Source organism: Ornithodoros turicata, chromosome 10 (assembly GCF_037126465.1).
Source record: "Ornithodoros turicata isolate Travis chromosome 10, ASM3712646v1, whole genome shotgun sequence".
Classification (NCBI taxonomy): Eukaryota; Metazoa; Arthropoda; class Arachnida; order Ixodida; family Argasidae; genus Ornithodoros; species Ornithodoros turicata.
The window spans coordinates 34,269,845-34,276,159 of record NC_088210.1 but is presented as its reverse complement, the minus strand read 5'-3'; the positions used below and the strand labels follow the sequence as shown (position 1 = coordinate 34,276,159).

Here is a 6,315-nt window from a genome sequence, read left to right as displayed (position 1 = left end):
TAAAGCACGTGACCCTCTGACGTGGAATGAGGGCCGCAGCCCTTGCGCTTCTGACGCGCGCGGTTTCGGTTTCATTTGATTGATTTTAAAACGAGAAAAAAAATATGGAGATGTCAGTCTCGAGCTACTCGGGACTGGCTACTCCAGGACGCGTTATTGAGAAAAGAGAGGGAAACTACACAAATTTATACAATTTGAGACGGAATGGATGAAAGAACGGTTTCGGTTCCTTTGCACAGCAAGATTCGGCGATGGATATTTCAACGCATGTGCTCCGTTTCAAGATACTTCTACCATGTTTGTTGCTCGATTACGCTTAAACTCATCACTGCCACCTCCCAGAGTTTTTGCACGGTCTCGGAGCTATAATGGAATGCCGCATCCACTCTGTCCTGGCCGAATTCCTGATCAGCAACATGGAACATCATCCCGTATTCGTACGATGTCCCTTCCGAAGAACATGTTTCTATGTCAGGAAAATCATTCTTTTTGGAAGATCGTACTAGTCTGTCATATTCTTTTCTTCTCACTTGAACGGAAGCGACATTTACAGTCCCACACTCACGACTACCGTTCGTATAACAGACCAATACAGGATTCTCAAACTCCTGAAACATTTTTTCTGTCGTCCCTGGTACGGGGCGCGTGAGTACGTTAAAAGTTTGAAATACGATCGTCGTTGAAAAAAACGAGACTGCGGAAAGACTCGAGCTCATCACCTTCGACTCGCATGAATACAAGAACGTTCATGAGAGCCAGTCATACGCGACATCCTATTACTCCAGACAAGATTTATCGCCTTCGAAATAGAAACGAGCACAACGTTATACGTAAGGTTGAAAGTGACTAGGATAGTTGGTTTCAAAAACCTTGTGCAAAGTTCCTAGGACGGTTGCGTTTCTTTTTCTTTTTGTCACATTCGTTCCACAGACTACAATCTTCGAAGAAAGGGAAAGGACCTTATAAGCCCCGCCAGACGTCTCGGTATGCTTGTAAACATGCAGTCGTTTGCTATCTTGGTTATTGGCATCATCTGGTGTTCGTGGTCATCAGGGTTGACTCACGGTAAGCTCAACTCCAGGTTACGGAACACCGGTAGCGCGTTGGTATTCACGCGCAAAGGCGATGCCGGAAGGTTATTGCCATGCTTCGGTTAAGTGCTGCTAATAGCAGCAGTACCAGTAACGGGTTACTTTTATTTGTAACAGATAGCTGTAACGAGATGTTTCTGTGGAGTGTAGCGCTGTAGCAGCTGGATCCAAAATGTCAAACTTACTGGTATAAGATGGCACTTACTGCGGCTTTCTGCTACCTTAACAGGTCTTGGGTAGTCACTAAGTTACTTTTAACTTGTAACTGTAACTAGTTACTTTTGGGGTTAACTATAGTTACAGTAACTAGTTACATTTCCAGAAAAGTAGCTTTGAACTGTAACTAGCTACTATTTCTGTGAATGTAACTAGTTACTCGAACAAATGTCGATCCATTTTTTACGTACGTACACATGTCGTATTTTTTCCTGTGGGAGAGCCCCATATTGACTTGTACAGCCTCTGGTAAAGTGCAATAATACTTTTATCGCACTTAAGTAAATGTAAATGGATGTAAGTTTTTAACAATTGTATCACCCTTTCATGGTCATTGTTAGAAAAAGTCACTGTAATGTAAGTAAGTTGCTTTCTCTCAGTCACTGTAACTGTAACTATCAGTTACTTGACCAAGAAAGTAACTATAACTGTAACTTAGTTACTTAACCAAGAAAGTAACTATAACTGCAACTCAGCTACTTTTCAGAAGTAACTTACCCAAGACTGGCCTTAACCTGGAGCTAAGAAAGAGGGAACCGCAGAACGGAGGTACTTTTGAACTTTCCGCTGAAGACATTCAGTACACTCGTTGCGGATATTCCAAACCTGCGGAGGACAAAGTGGCTTTTAAAAGAATTGTAACCAATTCCCCACCCCCACCACCGCACACTAAACGCTCTATAAACAAATAAGACGAAAATGCCCATATGCAGTTCGGAGATCAACACTCTCTTGGTTCTCGGTTTGTTGTCCAACCTCGCGGGACAGGTCACGTGCTTATCAGAACCAATAGGAACAGCCGTGGCTCCTGTGACGTCAGCAGAGCCCGACGCTCTTCCAAGTGTCTCGATCTCAACTTATATTTCCTCAGTACACTGGTGTGCGGTAGTTAGTTAGTTAGTTAATAAATTAGTAAAATAAAGTAAACCTTAGAGCCTTCAGCTCCATTGCATGAGCTATATTGCTATTAAACCATCTGAATCAGTAGAATGCGTGCATCGTGTAAAGAAAGTGGCCACAGCTGGCCAAGTGGGAACAACAAAACGCACATATTCAGCGTTACCTATGCGTTTGATTTATTGAATATATTTTGTGCATTGCAGATCATAGCAACCTTGCACGCCACGGTAAGACAGCACTCATAACGTCTGTATTACGTAAATGCTCTCCTTATAGTTAGGGAGTTACTTTTTCGGGTTAAACTCGATTCCGCCCGGTTATTCCCCTCCGACCAATTCAGGTTAAACCCGATTTCTCCCCGAATTTCAGTCACTATGAAATCCTCAAGCGACGTTTCCACTGGGGACGAACAAAGGTCGCCACGCGTAACACATGTAAGAATGGGTCACTTACGTTCCCAGCAATACACCCATGTGTGTCAACACTGTCTATGCCGCCGGGGTAATATTAAAAAAAAACAGAGAGAGACAGTGAGATTAGGAAAGGGCCTAATAGACGAGAGGAGAAAACACCCGATAACACCCGAAGGCACATCTATCGCCCGATTTCTACACGAATTACAGATTTAAAAATAGAGCTCGATATCCCCCCCCCCCCCACGAATCCGAGAAAGGCATTTAACCCGAAAATGTCACTCCCTACTTATAGCGTATGTCCAGCTATATACCATATGCATGCTGTTTCGAGACCAAGATTCCTATTCCAATGCAATCCCAATACCCATCAGCATCTCTCCTTGTCATAGTATTCATCTCTCTCTCTTTTTCTCTCCCTCTTTTGTCGATTACCTACATTTAGGGCTATATTATGGTCAGAATTAGGGATATTAGGGTTATTATATGGCCCAAGCCCGGACTAACCCGGCCAACGCCACCTAGCGGCTCACCGTTCTGCGAATTCGAGAACTCGCAAATGAATTCAGCTCACCTGGAACCTGCAGACCTAAATATTTAGACAAAATGCGCAAGACGCGTTCCAGAAAATCAGCTTTGAGAAAGACTGATACCGCTTTGCGCTTGATTTCCAAGTTTTCCCACTTAGTATACCCGGGGACGTTCAATCACAACTCGCAGACGACGGTCGTTCGTCTTCACAGACACGATCGCTGGAGGCACGTTCGTGATTGGCTGCCGCCGTTTTTTTAACAAGGTCCCGATTTGCTGACTCTTAATTGTTACGTCACGTCGACGAATAAGCAGACTTTTTCTATCTAGGTGGTGTTGACCCAGTTCGTGGGCCATGTTCGGAACTGAGCTTGAGTCCAGTTGAACTGTTGAAAGAAAAAGAAAAAAAATATTCTGTTCTTGGGCTCGCACCCGAAGACATATCAGCCGCAATTTTTGTTCCTTTTTCGCTAGTGACTTCAGCGGTTGGACCGACCGCATTATAAATCGGTCGGGCTCGAGTAGGGAAGTGTATATAGCGCGATCGGGCAAGGGTTGGCCCCTGACCCATTGAGTTTAGACTTACGTTGTCCGGTTTCAGCACCCACCGTTACACCAGGGCCGTGCCAAGAGCCATTTGTGAACGTGTGTGATACGTGTCCACTACGCACCGAATGTGATACGGATTGCCTAAGTGTCGGTCCTCCTGCTATACGCCCTTGTATCCAGAGAAGAGGCTGCCTGTGTGATAACAGCACAGGATACATCCTTGACATCGGAAGAGACTGCGTCACGTACCAGGAGTGCATGAAAATATTTGCCGAACACCACGTAGGGCGGTGATTCGCAGGTACGTTCGGGTCTACACTCCTAAGAGTAAGCGTTTCTTACGATACGACACTTAGCAGACGACACCGTCAGCGTGTTGTCCTGTCGTCTGCTACGGAATATCTTGCGACTGTGTAGCAGAATGTTCCCCACTGTTACCGTGTATTCACACGAGCGACATCCTCACGGAATATTCTAGTGGAACAAAAGGCGAAAACACCGCTCACAGAGCCGAAGTTCCGTCCCATGTTATGTTGGGCATTCACACGGCACGCAATATTCGGAGTGGCGTACTGCGCGTTTAGCAGACGACACTTAGCAGACGACACCGTCACCGTGTTTTCCTGTCGTCTGCTACGGAATATGCTCTGACTGTGCAGCAGGATATTCCCCATGGTTAGCAGTGTACGTGAAGCACGTGTACAGCAGAAAGCTACGACGCTTTTCGCATCTTCCGCTTCTGGGGGAACGTCGCTCGTGTGAACACACGGCTACGTTCTAAAAAGAGAACTCACGTCATATAACACACTCTGGGTCAACCGTCATTCAGAATATCGTTTCTTTTCCTCGTTTTTGAGAGGCAGTGTGTATACGTGCGAGTGTTTTTGTTAAAAAATATGCATTCCCTGTATCCCTTCTCTTACATGTGCAGCACAGGATGGTCGTACGCTCTCAAGTACATGGATACTCGAGCAATACTGAAATAAAAAAGACTGAGCGCGTGGATTATTGGACTGCAGTAGTTATTGGTTTCACATAAAAGGTCTGTGACATTTTCACGGGGCTCATTCAATAAATGTGTCAGCGCAGAGCAAAAAAAGAAGAAGAAGAAGAAGCAATAATTTTGTAAATAAATTTATAGTAAAATATTATATATTTATATATATAATTTATAGCAAAAATTGGACCGTCCGACATACATAAAAACTTATTTGAATGACGATGATTGGGTAGTTTCATCGGCAGGGCACTATAGGGACGGTATACCCTAACCTCGTCCAACACACAGACAGCCATGGTGCTGTAGGAGGTATCAGTGGGTCACGGCCGTTCGCTCCACTGGGGAATCTCTTGGCGACAGACGCCTTGGGTGAGGTCACGACACTGTAACAGCCAATAGGAATTATCCAAGTTCGCATTCCTCTGACGTCATCGCTCGAGGCGGCAGTATGTGGAAGGGCATAAAGCCCCGGCATATGTGCCGCAAAAAATATCGTTTTTTTTTGGGGGGGGGATATATTTATTGGACGAAAGGGAAAAGAAAACGGGGGAAAGGTCAGCGAAACGGGACGTCGGCTTGCTATTCCGCAACAAAAAGAAAATTAATGATGATCAGAAAAGAAGAAGAAAATAAATGGAAAAGAAAAGAATGGTAAAGTAAAGCAGATGAAGAAAGAAGGATAAAGTAAATAAAAAGAAAAGAAGAAGAATGAAGAAGAAAGAAAGAAAGAATAATAAAATCAGTGAAAAAGGAAAGAAAATAATTGGAAAGTAAAGGATAGACCAACAAACGGTAAAGGAAAGAAGGATGGATTAGAGAAGATGACTTTAAAATGATTCATTGATTGATTATTTAAAAGAAAACCAGGGAGAAATTGAACTTGTCTCCTGACTAGTTCTGCTACTCCCAAAACAAAACAGCAAACAAACAAACCCAAAACAAACAAAAACTTTATGACTTTACAAACAAAACAAACAAACAAATGCCAAGTTACAAAAACAAATGACTTTAAAAGAAAAGCATAAGGCTAATGCGTTGTGTATTGTTCGGGGTGCACAGCTCCCATAAGCGAAGCGAGCCACTTATTATATATTAAACTGAGAAAGCTCAGTCCGGAACTGTGCAGTGCGCTCTCCAAACGGATTTTGTGCAGCAGTGTATATAGGTTACGGCAACAGAGCTAACAGTCACTTGTGCAGTAAAGTTACGGACATTTTTCTTTTTTCTAACAGCGTGCATGACGTAATTAACGGCAGATAAGGTCAATAACGAATACGTGGCCGATCGGAGACAGTGTCCACTCTCGGGTAGAAGCACCAAGATGGCGCCCAAGCACCGAGAGGTGGAGAGACCTTAAGGTTCCTCTTGAAGTCGGCCCAGGGCGCACACTTAACCTCTGACTGCAAATTGTTTAAGCTGTCGCCCATGTCCTACGCGGTTTTCCATGACTATAGGTATACAGCGGTCAGTAATATCGTGGTGGTGGTGGTGGTTGGTAAAATAACAAGGGGAGGTTGAATTCGCGCAAGCGAATTCTGCTACCCCCAAAAAAAGAAAGACGGTACACCCCAAAGCAGAAAAGAAAAAAGAAAGGAAACGGTACGATTGCACCACA

General features: G+C 44.1%; 1 long non-coding RNA gene across 1 annotated transcript; it reads left to right on the top strand.

The window, feature by feature from the left end:
* Positions 1-805: 805 nt before the first annotated feature.
* On the top strand, positions 806-4,705 carry LOC135370642 (uncharacterized). The gene is made up of 4 exons (XR_010415408.1): positions 806-1,065; positions 2,411-2,434; positions 3,753-4,001; positions 4,632-4,705. It is a non-coding gene; the product is annotated as an uncharacterized LOC135370642 (long non-coding RNA).
* The last annotated feature ends 1,610 nt before the right edge of the window (positions 4,706-6,315 follow it).